This window comes from Lithobates pipiens, unplaced genomic scaffold (assembly GCF_037356315.1).
Source record: "Lithobates pipiens isolate NorthernLeopardFrog02 unplaced genomic scaffold, aLitPip1_a1.2 Scaffold_8, whole genome shotgun sequence".
Classification (NCBI taxonomy): domain Eukaryota; kingdom Metazoa; phylum Chordata; class Amphibia; order Anura; family Ranidae; genus Lithobates; species Lithobates pipiens.
In genome coordinates this window covers 489037929-489058708 of record NW_027507903.1, presented here as the reverse complement: position 1 = coordinate 489058708, position 20780 = coordinate 489037929, and the positions used below count along the sequence as shown (strand labels likewise).

General features: G+C 41.2%; 1 long non-coding RNA gene across 1 annotated transcript in view; it reads right to left on the bottom strand.

Moving 5' to 3' along the window:
- Window positions 1–1454: 1454 nt before the first annotated feature.
- Window positions 1455–20780, bottom strand: part of LOC143960428 (uncharacterized) — a 59392-nt gene continuing 40066 nt past the window's right edge. Inside the window, exons 2-3 of the long non-coding RNA XR_013270312.1 lie at window positions 7781–7951; window positions 1455–1979 (exon numbers count right to left, since the gene is read on the bottom strand). This is a non-coding gene — a long non-coding RNA (uncharacterized LOC143960428). The remainder of the gene's footprint in view (window positions 1980–7780; window positions 7952–20780) is intronic.

Below are 20780 nucleotides of genomic sequence, written 5' to 3'. Positions count from 1 at the left end.
TGGTTATGGTAGACTGAAATATCCGAACCCGACGGGCTATATTGCACTTCTTAATTATCTTATTTTACGATGTGTACTTCTTTTTTCCTTTTTTTTTGTTTCTTTTTGTTTTCGTACGCTTTGTCCACAGTGACTATTTTTTGTCGATGATTAAGTCCTTCAGAATCGTTTAGGATTTTCATTTCCTCTTCATGAGCGTTATGTACACAGCTTACTATAGCCAACGTTTTGATGTCGGGTCTTTTTTTTTGTTGTTTTGTTATTTTTTATATCAATGATGCTGTCTGATGTCTACTGTAACCAGTAATTTTTTTTTGTACACTTTTGTTATACTTCATTTGCAATAAAAACCTTTGTAAAAGAGAAACACCCAGGATCCAGAGTAGCTGTGGTCTTGGCGTTTCTTCTGAACAGGATGCTTCTGGCTTGGCTAGGAGTCTACCTAATCTGAGTGAGTTCCCAGAGCTCTCTTCTTACTCCCTCTCTCTACTTCTCTCTGCCACAGGGGCAGAGCCCCCAGCACAAGATCACCTCCAGATGGCTGGACCCTGCCTGCCAGACTTCAGAATATTGGCTTCCCAACCTTCTGGGCCCACCTCCACTGAGATTGGTGGAAACTCAATGAATATTCAGGCTGCAGCCCTTGTCCCCCCCCCACCCCCACTATGTTCTGGAATCTTCCAGTGAGTTCCAGAAGACAGGGGGTGGAAACATAACCACAGCCTGTAAAAACACTGCACAGCATTTTAAACGCAATTAACCCCTGTAGAATATAAGAATATTCTCTCAATATTATGTAACTTATATTGATGAGAAGAGTCCCAAGAAAGTCCATTTCAGTTCTTATGCAAAAACTCAAAGATTATTTAATAATTAAATAGTAAAAATAGTACAATAGTATAAATGTGTACTTTCAACTCTGAAAGTACGTACACGTTTGATTGTAAATGTTAATGTGTAAAAAATATCTCATCGTGATATGATAAACATATCCCGTCACATTAAAATGTATATACAAAACTGCAATATATCGGATGGATGAATTATTTCATCGGTAGTCAAAAGTCAATTGTTCTTTATCAGTTCCTCTCTTATAAGAGCTTTGATATTTCCTGTTTCCTTCTTTTTCTTCTTCCTACACTCTGTAGAGTTGAAAAAAATTGGAAGAAAGCAAGGAATACATTTTACAAAATTAATTTTCCCCAAAACATAAAAATCTATCAACACAATGCATCAAAAACAACTATCTCCCCTTAAAAGTGTCTCGGGGGGGGGGGGGGGGGGGTCTCCTTAAATATATTCATAAATATCAAACCAAAAAATATAACAAAAACAAATACACAAATAATAATACATTTTTTCTTAAAAAGCGAAAGAAAATCCAACTCAGATCATCTCATCTCGTCCCCCTCCTGCCTGCCCTTGTTTGTCCTTCTCTCAAATAAACAGTCCCATTCAGGGAACTTGAAAACAGCATCTTTATTTTTCAATTATTAGAATTCACATCTATGAGGGTTCTTCCCTCCTCTGTGTTAATAAAAGATTCCATAAAGACCATGTTTTCAGATATGTCCAAACCAGATCTTCTACACGATTCAATTCCTCTACCCTTTTAAGCCACATTCCTACCGATGGAGGTTGTGTCTGCTTCCAGGTAAGTGGAATACATGATTTAGCCGCGTTCAGAAGATGACACCACATAACCACTTAAAGAAGTTAAGGTGTTAAGAAAATGTCTCAGCTGCGCCATTCGCCAAAAATCCAATTGATATGGTGTGGATCCTGATATCATCAACTGTAATGTAGGCCAAGTTGAAAAAAACTTTATTGAACACGAAAAGACAATAATTATGACAAATGAAACTCTTGTGTCAAATCTTCTCCCAGAATAGATATTCTTAAGCTTCAAGGGTTTGTTTTCATCTGGAAGGTCTAGAAATATTAGATTTCTTTGCTATTGGTGACTCGTAAGTATTTTCCTGTAACAAAAAAAGCAGTATCATTATTTTGGCTTTGATGCTATTTCATTGGTTAAGATATACCTTCATTTGATTATTCATTTTACATATCACAATCCTAGAATTTTTATCATGACATGAAAGACATATTTTGATAATAACATTTCTAATTAACTTGTATTGCTATATTTTAGTAGCCTATACCAGGGGTAGGCAACCCCCGGCACTAGTGCTGGAAGCAGCACACAAAGCCTCCCTTCCCAACAGCAGAGCAGTGCAGGGAAGTGTCAGTGAGACACTAATGCATTCCAATCTCACAATTCCCCACGCCGCACCTGCACAGGGGTGAAGGCACTGTGCCCCCACACATTGTAAAACAATGGAAAGCATTGGTTATCTGACTTTTTTGTAGCTGCGATCGTCAGCTGTTGTGATGGAGAAGAGATTGGGTGAACTTCTGCTAGGGGGGCGGTCTCTGTTTCCAGGAGGGAGAGGACTGTTATTGGCCACTAGCCCCACCCACCATCTGGCGTAAGATGACTCGCTTGGTTGCCACTACCAATCTCAGAAAGAAGGGATTTCACTGTGATTGAGAAAACCACAATCAGGTGACAGTTTGTGGAATTACTGTTGAGCTTCTGGGAACTTTGTTGAAAAAAAATATACATATATATGTTTGTGTGTATGTGTCATTTACTGACCCCTCAGCTCTAAATCATCTACTACCAACCTCTACATCACCTACTCTGAATTCTGCGTCACTTACACCTGACCCCTGAACTTTGCGTCACTTACTACTGAACCTAACAATTGCTTAATATGTGCATCAAAGGTCTTCTCCATATTTGTCAAACCTCTATAGAAGAACCTGTTATTTTCTGATCATCTTCTTTTAATGGAGACAAAGTCACTGAGACCGAATTATCAGATACATCAGTTTTCAATACAAAGGGAATAGAAGAACAAAATTCAACAGTATTTAAAAAAGGAGCATTCTGAAGATCCCTTTTCAACATTTCAAAGGCATCTGTCTGGGTTTGACCTCATTGATCAAACACAACATCTCTTTGTCTCAAAAGATCAAATAGTGGTTTAACCTTCTCACACCCACGCTATAGCCAAATGACAGCTACAGCACAGGCCTTATTTGCCGGGAGGCCACCATATAACGTCCTCCCATGCATGAGCTGCCTGCCCGCCCCCTGTGATCACTGAGTCTATGAGATTTGGCTAATCACAGATCAGACTAAGGGCCTGATCCCGGCCCCTAACCAGGTGATCAGCTGTCAGCCAATGACAGCGGATCACTTGATGTAAACAGAAGATCAGTAATCAGGGTTTTTTTCTCCTCAAGCTGAAAAAAAGCTGATCACTGGCTTCTGTCAGAGGGACATCGGTCCCTCACACAGAGAGCCACAGCTGCCTCATCTGTACCCACCAGTGCCACCTGCCAATGCCACCCATCAGTACTCACCATCAGTACCCACCAGTGCCACCTACCAGTACCACCTATCAATGCCCACCAGTACTGCCAATCAATGCCCATCAGTGCCTCATCATCAGTGCCACTGATCAATGCCGCCTATCAGTGTCATCTACCAGTGCCTACCAGTGCCCATCAGTTCCACCCATCAGTGATCATCAGTGCCACCTATCAGGGCCACCTATCAGTGCCCATAAGTGCTACCCATCAGTGCCACCTCTCAGTGCCCATCAGTTCATTTTATAACAAACTATGAAACTATTTTCCGTCTTTTTTACATTTTTTTTAGCAAAAAAAATAAAAACCCAGCAGTGATAAAATACCACCAAAAGAAAGCTCTATTTGTGTAAAATGAATGATAAAAATGTACTTTGGGTATAGCGTTGCATGACCGGGCAACTGTCATTCAAAATGTAAGAGCGCTGAAAACAGGTCTGGGCAGGAATGGGGTTTAAGTGTCCAGTAAGCAAGTGGTTAATTTTATCATTACATTTCTCTACAAACTCTCTGCATTTACTTTGCTCAAAAATGTATGTATTGCCTTTTGAGTTGCTGGAATTGGAGAAATGGTTCTAACTTTTTCCTGTGATAATTGTCTCTGTCTATGACTAATTTGCATATGAAGGAATGCTACCTTGCTATAATAAATATCCTCAAAAATGTTTTTAAAAAACAAATATCTTTGTCAGTTTAGGTCAATATGTATTTTTCTACATATTTTTGGCAAGAAAAAAAATCTCAATAAGCGCATATTGATTAGTTTGCGAAAAAGTTATAGCATCTGCAAACTATGGGAAAGATTTATGGCATTTTTTTTTTTTTACTAATAATGGTAGCGATCTGCTTTTTTTATCGGGATAGCGAAATTGCAGCAGACAGATCGGATCGGATCGAACAGAACGGACACTTTTGACACATTTTTGGGACCATTGGTATTTATACAGCAATCAGTGCTATAAAAATGCACCAATTTCTGTGTAAATGTCACTGGTAGGGAGGGGGTTAACACCAGGGGACAATCAAGGGGTTAAATGTGTGTTCCCTCACGGTGTTCTAACTGTATGGGCGAAGGGCTGAGTAGGAGAGGAGACATTTCACTGTTCCTACTTACTAGCAACAAACGACATATCTCCTCTCCTCTGACAGCACAGGGATTTGTGTGTCTACACACACAAATCCCCGTGTCAGCCACGTGCGATTGCGCCCGCTGGTCACGTGCATCGGGTCCGCTGACATGCAGCAGGCACGCGTGCCTCCGGCGGTGTCTGCCCTCTGGTGGCTCTTAAAGGGCCGACGTACCAATACATGATTTTGTGCACCGGTTCAATTTTGCCAACGTATATCGGCGTGAACCTGTCGGCAAGTGGTTAGTATTCCTTGTTGTAAAAACTCTTGTATAATAGCAGAAACTGGACCTATTGATTCTTGTGGCAACATATATTTAATTTGGTGTTTAGCGTCTCTACCTTCAATATCTACTTCAATATCTTTAAACAAGCCTGTATCATTTTTGGTCTGACTCCAAAGATTTTTATGTGATCAAACCAATTGTTCCAATATGAGATCCTGTACGAGACATGTCAGCGAATGCTGTACAAATACTTCCAACATTACTGTACATAGAAGGATCAATTAACATAGATTTGGGCCTAGATTAATCTTTCCATATAGTAGAATTACTTAAAGAGGAAGTAAAGCCCAACTTAAAAAATAAATAAAAATAGACCCTGCAAGGCAAAGGCATAATGAGCTAGTATGCATAGCATACTAGCTCATTATGAATAACTTACCTGAGATGGAAGCCCCCGAATCGAACCTCGTTGTCCTCCTCCGACGCCACCATGATAACCGTAGTGACTTCCGGGTATTGTGGCTTCGGCACTGTGACTGGCCAGAGCCGCGATTACGTCACCCCTGCGCAAGCACGCGGGAGCCGCCACTAATGGCATGATTGCCGTTAGCAGCGGCATGCTCAATGCGCCTGGGTGCAGCTGTCTACGGCACTATAGACAGCAGTGCCTGTCTTTTGCAAATATCTCCTAAACCGTGTAGGTTTAGGAGATATTTATTGGACCTACAGGTACGCCTTAATCTAGGCTTACCTGTAGGTCAAAGTGGTCTGTAAGGGTTTACAACCACTTTAAATCAATAATCCAATTTAGTTTACTAATCACATCCAAGCCAAGAATATTCTCTGCACCTTGACAACACCAGATGTCAATGCTAGTTTTCAAAAGTCCTGGAATCTCAAAAGTCACATTAGAGACTTTAGTGGCAACTGCATTTTCTTTTCCACTAAAACCAATTAAGTTGTATCTTGAAGGATTAGCATTCACAAGTAATCTGTGTTTAGTTAAAGCTCCTAAATCTATTAACCATTTCATTTTCCTACCATTCAATAGACCTTGAACATATGGTCTTCCACTTTCATCCAATAATATTGGAGCAATATAATTTAATGTTGGAGGAGTCAAAACTTCATCCTGATTTTGGCAATAGAAGTAAACCATCTCTGTTAGTGACAGCATTGTTTGTCATATTGATTGAACTATCATTAACAGTCAGTGTACTGATCTGTTTGACTTCTGAGGCATAAGGCATTTCAATCAACCTATTGTCTGGACAAGGATGAATAGATTGCTCAGAAGTTTTCTCATTTTATAACTGCAAAATTTTTCTTTGTGAATCTAATTTACATTTTAAAAACTCTCTCTGAAAATGCCCAAAAGTCTTACAATAGAAGCAAATGGCATTTCCTGTCTGCTCTGAAACTTTAGTTCTGCCTGCGACATGTATCTCATCATGATTGGATGTGGCAATACACATGGCAACTCTCTGATCGCCATCTTGCTTTTGTTTGGTCAGTTTAATCTGCCTTCAGACTGTATCAATAATCTCTAAAGCTTCTTGTAAACTTTGTTTCTGAGTAGCCAACACAACAGAAGCTGGGTCTAAAAAGGTAAATTTCCTTACGGAAATAGTAATCATAGCAGTTGGAGTAAAATCTTGTACAATTCCCAAAACAATTCTATATGCCTTTTCAAACTTCCTCATAAAAATAAATGGATCATCATCAATTGAAACAATCAAGTATCTCTGTACTGTAGTAGGATCTTTTTCTCCTCTATAAAAACTGATTGATTGTTTATCTATCATCCGTTACTATTAGTGGTTTGAACTGTTGAATATAATTACATGGCAACCATATATTAAAACTAATATTTTTATTTTCTTCATTTAGGTTAAATCTTTCTGAATTGAATTCAACATTTTCTGCACTATCCAAAACATTCTTAAGCCTCGTACACACGATCGGATTTTCGGCAGGGAATTGTGTGATGACAGACTGCCTAAAATCCGACTGTTAGTACGCTCCATCAGACAATTGTTGGCCAACTTTCTGCCGACAAATGTTGAATGGCAAGCTAGAAAATTTTTCGATGGACAGCGGTCTGTTGAGAGATTTTAGTATTGTGTGTACACAAGTCTATCACAAAAAAGTCCAAAGTACAAACACGCATGCTCGGAATCAATGCTCCCCAAACACGAAATTAGCAGCAGGTGCCCGAAGGGTGGCGCTCAAGAGCTGAAATTCCACGTAGTACGTCACTATGTTCATGTTTGTTGGCCGACAATTGTGTACCGTTTGAATGCAAGACAAGTTCACGGCACACACCCTTCGGACAAAAGTCTGGCACTTTGTCTGCCACACAATCTGATTGTGTGTACGAGGCTTTATTTTCATCATAAGGTGGAATCACTATTTTCATGAACTGATCAAAAATTTTAGTTCTGTAGCTTTATCCATTCATTTTCTTTTAAGCAAAACTTCATGGTCCTTGTCCTGTGAATGAATTTTTATAGACCACATGTCTGGTTCAAAAGACTTCTGTTTAGAGTCTGAACTATTGTTAAGCTCTGAACTCTTGTTTGACTCTGCTTTAGAATTTACACAAATCCTTCTTACATTATTCTGTAATTCAGACAACTGAATATCTTTTATTTGAATTGCGCTTTGCAAGTCATCTATTTGCTCAGTCAAAATCAGACAATTAGCACATATACTATTATCCTGCTGTGTCTCTGTCTTCTCTTCTGTACGAGCAACATTCCTAATAGGAACTTCTAATATCCTTGCGTTGAAAACTTTAACTAACTTCATTACATTTCTAACCTGTTTGCTGAATCTCTTAAGAGGACATTTTGAATCTTTAAATTTGCCTGTAAGCATTCATTAAACATGTATCACCACAATTCCTCAGCCTTAACAAATTTTGACAGGTTTTTGAATTCTAATTTGCTCTCTCTAGATAGTTCATCAATAAAATTCATCACTTACCAAATTAGGACAGAATTTCTTCATGTAACACTCGTTCCCTCTCTTGGCGGGAAATGACATCATCGAGAAATAGGGCTTTCTTGCATGTGCGCAAAGGTCTCACCAATTCTGATTCTAGGTTTCTCCTGAAAGCTTGACTTAGTTTGCTGACAATTCAGCCGCCTTCCCTCTCTTCAAGCAGAAAGAGAAATAATTCAAAAACGTTCGGTATTTGGACAAAGCAAAACTGGCTGGCGTGCCACTGTAGAATATAAAAATATTCTCTCGATATTATGTAACTTATATTGATGAGAAGAGTCCCAAGAAAGTCCTTTTCAGTTCTTATGCAAAAACCCAAAAATGGATTTAATAATAAAATTGTAAAAATAGTACAAGAGCAATATTAAAACAGAGAATGTAAAAATAATATCAATAATGTAGTTCTATTCTTGAAATGAAGATTGTGTATATAATCAGATGTGTGTTTGTGTAAGAAGCTAATGGAAGCTTCCCTTGTGTATAGCAGTCTTAGCTCCCAAGTCTTTGTTAAACTCCTTTTTCCTAAATCCAGACCCCCCCTCTCTCCTCCTAAAATGGGCTGGATTCGTCTTATAATCCCACATTCTCTAGAGACATATGCATTGAGCAAACTTTCAATAAATGCGGACTGCAATTCGACCACCTCCTCCTTTCACGTCAGTGTCTTTATGCATTGGCATTCCATAAGAACCTGGTGGAAGGGGCAAGATCCATGTGTACAATCATATACCTTATACAATATAACTTTATCTATCATCTAAATCAAATAATGTTACATAAATCAATATATGTATATATTCATTGAAAAGCCCTAGTTCTTATTAATATCTTAATCAAGAAATATTACAGTATAAAGAATGTATACTCTTAAATCAAACAAACATACTCAAACCTCCGCATTTAAGAAAATGTGAAACCTTATCCCATTTGTGATGAGAGAAGATAAGAGAACCAGCTCATGCTTCCTAAATTAGTAACATACGTTACATACCCAATTCATAACACTTTTAATGTTTTCTGTTTTTGTTGTTATTATTTTCTGGTAATTTTCATTGAGAAATTTCAAACTATGCATTATTAACTTGATGGCTGGTACATCGCAACCATATGAGGGTGGCACAGTGGTGTAGTGGTTAGCACTCTCCCCTAGCAGTAAAAAGGGTCGCTGGTTCAAATCCCAACCATGACACTACCTGCCTGGAGTTTGCATGTTCTCCCTGTGCCTGCCTGGGTTTCCTCTGGGTGCTCCATCTTTCTCCCACACTCCAAAGACATGCAGGTGGGTTAATTGGCTTCTGTCCCAAATTGGCCCTAGTATATGAATGGGGACCTTGGATTGTGGGCTCCTTGAGGGTAGGGACTGATGTGAATGTGCGATGTACAGGGATAGGGACAATTGTGGACACTCACCCTGGATGGACTGGTGTCTTTATTCAACCTTAGTAACTATGTAACTATATATGTTTCATTGTTAAGAGCGGTTTTGGTCCCTCCTGCTTGTATAGGTTATTGTTTGGACGTTCGGGTGCCTCTGGTGGATGGGGAGGTCTCTTCTCCTCATTATCCATCCACTTATTACATCTATTGGGTGGTTTGCGCCTGCGCTCTGTATCCCGGATTCATCGTGTAACACGTGACTGTGAACTTCGCGCATGTGCACTTGCAGGGGCACCCACACCGGAAGGGAGGTCAGTGAGCCGTTTCCGGGTTCATTCACTTCCGTTTGGAATCCTATATTTAAACATAGCACTTACATAGCTGGACCGTCGAGATGCACACTGCGGTGATGTATATATATATATAGTTTTTTTCTTGAACAAATTTTGTTTGGCATTTCTAGGCGATCATCAGACTTTTTATACTGAGCTCTTTATATGGTCCAACGTCCATCAGATCAGCCTGATAAATCTGGCTCCACTGCCCCATTATTGTAGGGTGTATCATCTCCGCTCTCTCTTGGTGCTGCGATCGCTGAGGTATCAATACCACAAGTTTGGTGAGCACCTATACTCATTGTATAATTTTTTATGAATATGAATAAAATAAATTGTTATTGGTATTAACAGTATCTCTTATAATCCACATAATGTTATAGATGCATGCCAAGCTGCCTTGAAGAATCAGATAAGAAGTCTGCGAAACGTGTCAGTTATCTGCATATACAAGCATCTGCTTTATCCTGTGTATCGAGTATCAATCATGATCAGATAGTTGTGAATAAATGTTACTGTCATATTGATTATTGTAAATGTCATTATTGTAACTTTTAAACTTATTAATCTTTCTAATAAATTTAATAATTTTATGACTATTATTTTGTTGTTGTGCTTACCTCGTGACAGTTTTTAACACATCCTTAAAAATCCCACCACCTTATGAGGGAGTGGTGTGCTCTCTTCAATTTTTTCTGTAGTAACATAGTAAGCTCTCCAAAAGGAATGTTTAGACTGTAAAATCATTTTTTTTTACTTTTTTAAATATAGAAGAGATAAATATATATATAACTCAATTATAACAATAATAAAGATCTAACGCATTCATACATATGTTAGTAATGTTAATTGGTAAATATTAGATATTAGATTAAGGAAGGCTTCTAACAACCCCTGCTCCTCTGTCTGCAGAGGATCCAACTAAATTTACCTAACATCTAGCGCACTAGGTACTATAGATACAGTTTATTTCCACATTGTTGTTCAATTATTTTCAGAGCTGTTGCACAGGGACCAGCTGAGTCCATTCAGTGTAATTCCTGGCATATATCCTTCACATGGCCACAGCGTACAACCTGTGATTGACATGAAAGGTTGTGTACCACTGTACTTGTGTATACGGTGGTGCTATCGTAAACATGACTACAGCATATGGACATATGCAAAGAATAGAATATGTTTTTTTTTGCACATGCCTGTGTGCAAGGGCGTTAAATCTGAACAATCTACAGACATTTGTAAACTTACTTTATGAAGATCCCCACACAAATACTTATTTGAAATCTATAACACATGTTCATTATGCCCTGTGAGTAGGCACTGCTGTGTCACACATGTCACAGGGCCTGCTTTATGAATTACAGAGGTGCTGAGAGGAGGAGTTTCAGAAGGCAGAGTCCGTACAGCAATCAATGCTTGCAGGCAGCAAGGTACCATGGGATATGTAGTCCTTAGAAATTGAACATAAACAGCAGAGAAGAAGCTGCAAAGCATGCATGGAATCCAGGAAGTTGTGGAAAGAGATTGCCAACAGACAGAATAACTCAGGAGATTTTTCAAGTAAGCTTATATTGTATTGTCAAAATAACTATTGTTTGTATTGTTATTACAATGCTGATGTTATAAAATATAGTGTACACTGTGACCAAGGGACTTCTTCAAAATAGAAGTATAGTCACAGCATAAAAAAAAACTTGTTAAATCCCTAAGGAAACAAAGTGCACATATCACTTGGTTCCATTTCAGATCAGTGCTGTCATTGGGGAAATTGGGGAAATTGCAGCCAGCACCATCGCTACGATCCGTTCTTCCAGATTCCCACTGTGTAAAATATAATAAGGACAAGGAAGACTGGCACTTTCTTTTTAATCCCACAGAACATAGCAGCGATGGCATCTGAGCTTGCTACATCCACAGTGCTTTGTCACTGAGCTCACAATAGCGGTGGATCTGTCAACACCAGCGGGGCTGTGTGATTAATATGTCAGCTGATAGATCATGATGATCAGACATCACAAGTCTCCTGTGAGGTGCGGAAGTCTCCCGCATTTTGGCTGCGGGTCCCTGACACCCGCAAGTGCCGCGCGATATCCTGGCTGCAGGGCCGATCCTGGGCGTGTGCGCGGGACATCCACTAGGGTTGTGACCTGTCTGGTTTTGAGATGTGTCTAGGTGTCAGTCTGCCTGATACCCGGACACACATACCTCCAGTCAACCATCCTGTTACCAGTGGCATAGTGTGTTGGTGAGGGGTAGCTATGGCTCTGCGAGTCCGACCACCCTCTCTGAGCCAGCCCAGTTATCCAAGCTCAGTGGTGGGTGCACTGTGATTGGCCGATCATGTGCGGGCAGTGATTGGCCCAGCCGAGCTGGTCCCTTGTGGAGGCAGGGCTGGCCTTGGCTTGTGGGTGATCACAGTCGGCAAATGCACAGCCGCTTGCTCCCGGAGTCCCATCCTGCTGCCTGGCCCACACTGTGTGACTGTCTCCTGAGGTCTCTCTGTCATCTCCCCCCTCATCCCCTCTCTGTCAGCTCCCACTCTCTCAGCCCTCCTGTTTCAGCCACCCCCCTCTCTTAGCCACCCCCTCTCTGTCAGCCCCCCTCTCTCTGTCAGCCCCCCTCTCTCTGTCAGCCCCCCTCCCTCTGTCAGCCCCTCCCTCTCTGTCAGCCACCTTTCTCTCATGCCCCACTCTCTCTCACCTCCCCCACCCCCTCTCTCACCCCCTCTCTCTCCCCTCACCCCCAATCTTTCCCTCGTCCTCCTCTCTCACTTTCCCTCTCACCTCCCTCCCCCCACCTCTTTCCCCCCTTAGGAATCATGGGGCCCCCACCCCCTAACAGCGACCCTGTGAGTGCAGCAGTTTGGATGTGTCTTAATTCCTGTGTCTTGCCGTCACACTTGGCACAGCGGTGCAGCACCTGCCTCTACTTTGCCTTCTCCCCAGGCCCCCTCGCACAGAGGAAAGAAAATAGCACTACAGTACCGCTCCACCTCCAAACTCCATCTCCCACACTTTGTCTCGAAACGGCTCCCAGTAAGGCAATTCAGTGGGGGTCCTTAGGAACAGGGGACACTGATGGGGGGGGTTCCCTAATCTAATAGAGGTCTCTAAAGGGGGGGCTGATATAAGGGGATCCAGAGCTAATGGGGGAGTCTGTGAGGGGGTGGGGTGCTGAATGCTAGTGACCAATTAGATCAGAAGTCAGCACCCCCCTTAGAGACCGCCCTTTAAATCAGCACCCCCCCTTAGTAGATTAGGGGAACTCTCCTCATATCAGCACCTGCCTTAGAGACCAATAATAGATCAGAGTGTCCTTAAATCCCCCCCTCCCCATTATATCACAGCCCCCTTGTATCAGCACCCCCCTTGGAGACTAACAGTTTGTCTCTAAAGAGGAGCAGATATAGGGGACTCTGATCTAAAAAAAAAAAAAAAAAAGAAGCAAACTTGGTAAATTAGTGTGTTGATCGTTTTTTTACAAATGGAATGCTTTGGAGAATGTTCTCTTGGATGACTCCATGAAAAAATTATATAAGGGGCTGTTTCCTGTCTCGCCTCCTTCAGTGATCAAATGTAGGGAGCAGTGGGTGGAAGAAGTCCCAGGTTGGGTGGAGAAGAGTGGGACGATATGTGGAGCATTGCCTGCACTCACTTAAAGTGGTTGTAAACCCTTTACAACCACTTTAACCTACAGATAAGCCTAGATTAAGGCTTACCTGTAGGTGCAAGAAATATCTCCCAAACCTAAAAGGTTTAGGAGATATTTGCAGAAATAGCCGCAGCGATGTCCATGGCGCATGTGCCGTAGACATTGGGCGCAGGCACACTGAGCGTGCCGCTTCTAACGCTGATGCCATTAGTGGTGGCACCAGTGCACATGAGCGAGACTGACGCCCTCACTGTCATACTGGAAAGGGCTTGTAAACAGAGTGATTCTGTTCTATAGAGCAACATACCTAAGTAGAGGATGTCCAAAGAAGTTTGACAAATTTTGGAAGATTTGGTTGGACAGTGCTCTTTCTGTAGTCTAAGGACTATATAGACTTCATTGAACTGGAAGGAGAGGTCTGCCTAAGCCTGGATATTGGAGTATAGGGCTTTGTTGTTCCTGCACCCTCACTGGGATTATTTGGGGACTGACTGCTGTTACAATGGATGTATGTAGAGATGACTGCCAGACTCATTACTATGAGCACTGTACATTAGCTATATTACTGTCTTTAATATGATGTTGGTATGTGTTCTGTTGTTATATTGTTCTGGGGACCTTGCATCTGAGAGGGTGGATTTGCCCACAAGGTGGTGAACCTGGATTGGGAGGGGGGGGGGGGGATGCTATGTTATGTTGTTTATGATTCCCACCCCGCATGGCAAGGTGTGTTTTTTATTTTATTTCTCTTTTTGTACAATGCAAAAACGAATAAAAATAAATTTTCAAAAAAATTGTGTGATTGATTTGCTGATTCACACAGCAAGCAGAGAGATCACACAGCCATGTTGGAGCTTACAGATCCATCGCTATTGTGAGTGCTTACATTGAAATACTAGCTGACCCCCTCCCCCTGCTGTGCAAAATGACAGCGCTGGTCTCCAGCATGCTGCTGCTGCCAGAGACCAATACTGTCCATCAAACTTAATTATGTATTTCTCTCCTTGTAAGCCTTGTGGTCATTCAACAGGGGGGGTGGGAGTGGACCAGCTGTCTGACCATGCTGCTCAGCAACCACAGAAAGGATCAGGAAATAACCAAATGCTACATGCACTTGGTCACCTGGAGGATTTCTACAATGTGACAAGGTTTGTTTACGCTGTGACAATACTTATTCTTTAAAGTGAACATAGACTTTTCCCAAGAAGGTAAAGCATCAGGTACAATTTTACATATACTCAGAGCATATGTACACTCAAGTTTTCTTCAAACTTTTGGCCAAAAGAAGCCCTCTTTCCCCTGCAATAAAACTTTTGAAAGTAGATCTAACCAAAAAAAAGCTTTGGCTGGGGTTCCTGTTTTGGGGCCACTCGCCCCTCTGCACTTCAGACATTATTTAATGCACCTTATATGCATTCACAGAGATAAAGGACAATACATGTAAAATGTGCTCTATGTGCATAAAATAATGTAATGAATAAAATACTGTACCCAAACAATTAAACCATGTGCTCAAGTCATAATTACTATGACAAAACATACATTATGTGATTCCTAGAAATCCCCAATTAGTCAGCTTCACCCCATATTCAGAGGCAGATGTGACAAAAGTCCAAACACATCATATAATTAATTAAATAAAGGAATAGCCCAACAAAAATAGTAGGAAGCTCTATTTGGGGCATAACCGTTTAGGAGTGGTACCTGCCAATGATGCCATCATGTTGCACATTTGAAGGAGGAGGGTAAGCTGGAGTGTTTACATGAGTAAAGCTGGTGTCTACCTTATTATGTGAGTGTTTTTATCCCTTTGGTTTGAATAAATAATTTAAACAGTGAGCACTATTATTTGTTTTCTGGTCGTTATATGCCATTCGTGTTGCTGTGGCTTGCAGAGGATGTTGGTGGAAGGAGCTATGGCTGAAGTAAGATGTAAAATCAAAAGAAAACACTGCAATGCCAATAAGTAAAACTGAATCCATGTGAATGGACCCTTAAGAGATTTTTAGTTATTTACAACAATTTACTACAAACTGTTTGTAGGCAGCGCTTAAATTAGTATTCTTCTTTAACTCTAGCCACTCCCCTTTGGAGGTGTGTCATTAGGATTGGTCCAGCCCTCTGCCTATATTAGGGATGGGTGGATGGGAGGACTCAATCCGGGTGGTCTTGGGATGTCAGAGAAGTCAATCTAAGTGGTCTTGGGATGTTGGCAATGAGAGAAGTGAGTCATTCCTCTTAGCAGGAAAGCTCCCCCTGGAGCTTGGGGGAAGTTATGAAGACCAGTGAATAGCAATAGGTAGCATGTCTCTACTGTAAGTAGCACCACAGTACCACTCCTCTCATGTATGGAACAGTTCATCAATTTACTATGTGGTGCCTGTCCCTCCTGGAGGAGAGCAATCCTGATGGGGACTTCCATCCCAATCCCACTGCTGATCTTTGAGATGGAGCCAGTGCCAGAGTTTGTGGAGGTGTCTGAGGAAGTCTCTGAGCTGCAGGGCTGAGATTCTTCCTCCGTTGAGACTGGGTTCAAGGCTGTCCTGGTTGGAGTCTGGAATCGGGCTGGTAACTTATCTTTTCCTGTTTATGGGAATGCAAATAGTGGCTTGGCCAAGGCTTGTCCTAAAGACTGCGGCCCACCTGTACCCCTTCTACAGGAACTGCAGCCCTAATTGTCCCAGGGAGAGGGAAGAGGTCATGGTTTAACCTGGCTGCTGAGGATTCTCAATGTATTCCTTAAAATGGAGCACATGGTAGACTTCCTTTACGTCTCAGAGTCTTGACTGATGAACTAGAAAAGTAGCACACAGCTATTTACACCTAGGTTGTTTGGGATTTCTTGCAGGTGCCCAAGCCCTTTTGAAATCCCAATTTTCAAAACTTTCAGCAGTGTTACAAAACTTTAATACCTATCTCTTATTGTTCCAGCCAGTCTTTATTGAGGTCAAGGAATGAGTAACAGTGCAAACCTGGTTGGCTAAGAAGCGGTTGGTGGCCAGCACACTGGAATCACCATTCTATTGGTGAGAGAAGACCCCTTCCCCCATTTGCCATGCATCCCAGACTCCATTTGACATGGCCCCTGGGCGTTCGGTTAGATTCCCTGAGCCCTAACCAGGACTATGACAAATCACAGGACCCTGTGTGAGGAGTGCTCTGGACAATAGGGGGTTAAAAGAATTATGGACCAGAGGGATGATTCAGAGAGGCCTTTGGTTTGCATCCTTGGACAACATGTGAGCTTGGTACTGGAACCAATGGATGATCCTGAAGCTTGGTCTATATTAGGTGACTCAAATGCATGTGCTGGTCACATGATGTACTGGAAGTGATTCGCCCCCTATATGTTCATTCATCTCCTAATCATCTGGTAATTTTTGCTGAAAATTGAATGAATGGCAACATGTACTGTGACATACTGAAGCAGAGCATGATCCCTTCCCTAGAGGGCAGTATTCCAACATAATAACAACCCCAAACATACCTCCAAGACGGCCCCTGCCTTGCTAAAGAAGCTGAGGGTAAAGGTGATGGACTGGCCAAGCAAGTCTCCAGACCTAAAACCTATTGAGCATCTGTGGGGCATCCTCAATCAGAAGGTGGAGGAGCGCAAGGTCTCTAACATCCACCAGCTCTGTAATGTTGTCATGGAGGGGTGGAAGAGGACTCCATTGGCAACCTGTGAAGCTCCAGGGAACTCCATGTTCAAGAGGGTTAATGCGGTGCTGGAAAATAAGAGGACATGCAAAATTTTGACACTTTGGACATTTTCACTTAGGGGTGTACTCACTTTTGTTGCCAACGGTTTAGACATTAATGGCTGTTTGTTGAGTTATTTTGAGGGGACAGCAAATTCACTCACTACATTGTAGCAAAGTGTAATTTCCTCAGTGTTGTCACATGAAAAGATATAATTAAATATTTACAAAAATGTGAGGGGTGTACTCACTTTTGTGAGATACTGTATTTTGCCTTTAACAAATAAGATTTGTCTGCTGATTTACCTTTTGGTCATCTCATTCTCCCCCCTCCCCCATGGTGCTGAATGCCTCCTCCACCTTGCTGTGAGGGTTAGTATGGCGGGGGATCTAGTACCGCCCAGTTTGGGCACTGATAAGGTGGCACTTATGAGGCCACACTGATATGTGGCACTGTTGGCCACTGATAGGCATCACTGATGGACACTGACAGGCAGCACTGATGTCCACTGATTGGCAGGGCAGCACTGATAATCAGACCACTGATGATCAGTGCCCTGATTATCAGTGTTGTTGTCCCATGTGTGGATTTGCCGGTTGCCAGCTCTCCTCTCCTCACACACTGATAACTGGCAAATCCTGTTCACACTGAGATCAGCTGTGATTGGACACAGCTGGTCACATGGTAAAGAGCTGCTGTGATTGGCTCTTTATCCCGATCTGCAATCTGAAGGATAGAAGGGCCGATGTGCTCCGTATAGGGCATGCAGGAAGCGTGATAATGGGAGGACGCCCATGGATGCCCTCCCGACAATGTGAGTTCACGCTGTAGCCATCATTTGGCTATAGCGCAGGCAGTAGGTGGTTAACCACTCCCTGACTGCCAACCACACATTTACTGCAGCAGGGCTGCCCAGCTGCATTAAACAATGTACCTGTACAACAAGGCAGACTGCCTTTTTTGTGAGAGGGGAAAATGGAGATCTTGTGTTCCTAATAATCAGGAATACAGATCTCTCTCTTCCTCCAGTCCACACAGTTAGAAATCACTCCCTAGGAGCACACTTAAAGGAGTTGAAAAGTCTCAAGGTTTTTCAGCTTAATGCATTCTATGCATTAAGCTGAAAAACCTTCTGTGGTGCAGCTGCCCCTCAGAGCCTCCTTTTTCTTACCTGAACCCGATAGTTCCAGAGACAAGCACAAGCCCAGCAGCTCCAGCCGCTGTCTCGGGTCTTGGATAGACTGATAGAAGCAGGAGCTGGGGGACCCCAGAAAAGGTGGATCAGGGCCGCTCTGTGCAAAACCCTTGCACAGGGGAGGTCAGTATAGATATGTTTGTGATTTATTTTTATTTTTTTTAAAAACCTTTACAGTCACTTTAACCGTTTGATTGCCCCTGATGTTAACCCCTTCCCTGCCTGTGTCATTCATACAGTGACAGTGCATTTTTTTTTAGCACTGAACACTGTGTTAGTGTCACTAGTCCTCAAAAGTGTCACTTAGTATTCAATTTGTCCGCAATGATGTTGCAGTCCTGCTAAAAATCGCTGATCACTGCCATTACTACTGTGCTTCCCTGAAAATCAGACCGAGTCTTATATTAATTTTGGCTACAAAAAAATGCATTAAAGCTTATTTTCAGGGAATGTCTTATTTGTCCCCTGTCTTCTATCCACCTCTCCTTCCCTGTCAGCTCAGGAGTCATCATCTTTGTAATCCCCAAAATAAACTTTAGTTAAAGTCCTTGTAAAATAATTTAATCCGCTCTGTAAATGGATTATATAATGTCCAGTGTGTGTCTTTAAGTAACATTGTAGAAAACACCTTATTTATAGCTCACATGATCCACCGGAGATCTTCTTTCCCACTCCGAGCACTCCTGAGGGAGGTGCCAAGATCCCTGCTGACATCAGAGGCAGGGTCCGCTGAAGTCAGCCAGGAGGAGAGGAGGAGAGCTCTGGCGGTTCACATGAGCGCCCAGCAGTGCTGTAAATAAGGTATTTTCTACAATAATGTTACATAAAGACATAAATTGGACATTATATAATCATTTTACAGAGTGGGTTACATGTTTTTTCAAGGACTTTAACTAGGGCTTATTTTCTGGGTAGGACTTATATTGCAGTCATCCTGGAAAATGGAGATAGTTCTTTTTTTTCACGGAAACACGGTAGTAAAAATAAAAATAAAAATGCCATAAAAACATCCCATAGTTTATAAACGTAATAACTTTTGCGCAAACCAATTAATATACGCTTATTGGGATTTCTTTACCAAAAAGATGCAGCAGAATACATATTGGCCTAAATTGATGAAGAAATTCAATTTTTAATTTTTCTTTATTGGATCTGTTTTATAGCAGAAAGTAAAAAATATTGTTTTTTTTTTTTTGTTTCAAAATTGACGGTATTTTTCTTTGTTAATAGCACAAAAAATAAAAACCGCAGAGGTAAACAAATACCACCAAAAAAAAAGCTCTGTTTGTGGGGAAAATATTAGCTACATTTCGTTTGGGTACAGCATCGCATGAATGTGCAATTGTCAGTTAAAACAACACAGTGCTGTATCGCAAAAAATGGCCTGGTCATGAAAGAGGTGAAATCTTCCGGTGCTGAAGTGGTTAAATAAAGAAGTTAAAATGACTTTGCATTGCCCAACTCAGCAGAATGTTGCATAGTGTTGAGAAATATGTCAGCTCTCTATAACTTACCAAACATGAAAATACATTATAACTACAAGATTTTAGCAAATTGGATCATGCTCTGCTGGGTTTTTTTGCTTTCCTCTGGATCAACTGTGGGTATAGAATTGGGTATATGGGATTGTATGATATTATTATTATTATTATTTTTTTTTTTTTGGTTGAACTGGATGGACTTGTGTCTTTTTTCAACCTGACTAACTATGTAACTATATAGACTTTTAGTGTCCGCTTACCAGTAATACCACTAAACAGCATAAAATCTGAAAATAAAATTAATAGTCTGGTTGGATTGATGAAACCGTGCCTTATCCCTTAAACATTGAATAAACAAGCATAATATTATTATTTTTTTTTTAAGGCACATAGAAAAATATATAAACAACCATTACAATTTACAAATTTTATTAAATCATATACTATACATCACATTAGAAAAAAAAACACTAGTTAGTTGATGAGACATTAGTATAACATGACCACCATGCTCAATAAGATGTAGGCAATCATATATGCCTCAATCATAAAAGAAAAAATTAATTAAGAGAAACCTCTATTAAAAGTCAAAGCTGAAAACCCATGCCACATCCCGTATATAGAGATTTGCAAAAAGGGAAATGCCCCAGGGATTGTGTGGGCATGGGAAGTAAAACCAGATCATACAAAGGTATAAAAACTGTACACAATTTATTGAGAATACATATAAGCATAGACTGGTATACAAAGAGTAGAGATACCTAAAAATTGATATATGACACAAAAAACATATAAACAGAACAGCGTTTTACTGACATACAAATAGGGTCTGACCTGTAGTTGACCAAAATGTGTTTGCAGTGTACCCAACATGTTTCGGATAGATGGTATAGTGCAGCCCTCAAATTTTCCACTCGCATACTCGCATTTTGCAAGTGGAAAATGAGGGCTTGCATAAAACATTTAAGTGTCGTTTCATGAGTTCATTTATGAGGGCGTGTCTAGGGGCGGAATTAGGGGTGGGGCAGGGTTGGGCAGGGTAGGGATTGAGTGGGGCACTGGTGGCGAGTAACCTTTGAGCCCTGGCTAGTAGCTCATAGTAGCTGGTATAGTGTATATTTCCTTCTTCAGGGGTTGAACTGGGGTATGCTGTTTTATTCTATTAACAAAAAAGAAAACAAAATGCTGCATAATACAGAATAGATATAATAGTATAAATGCAATGGCTGTTTCTTCACCAC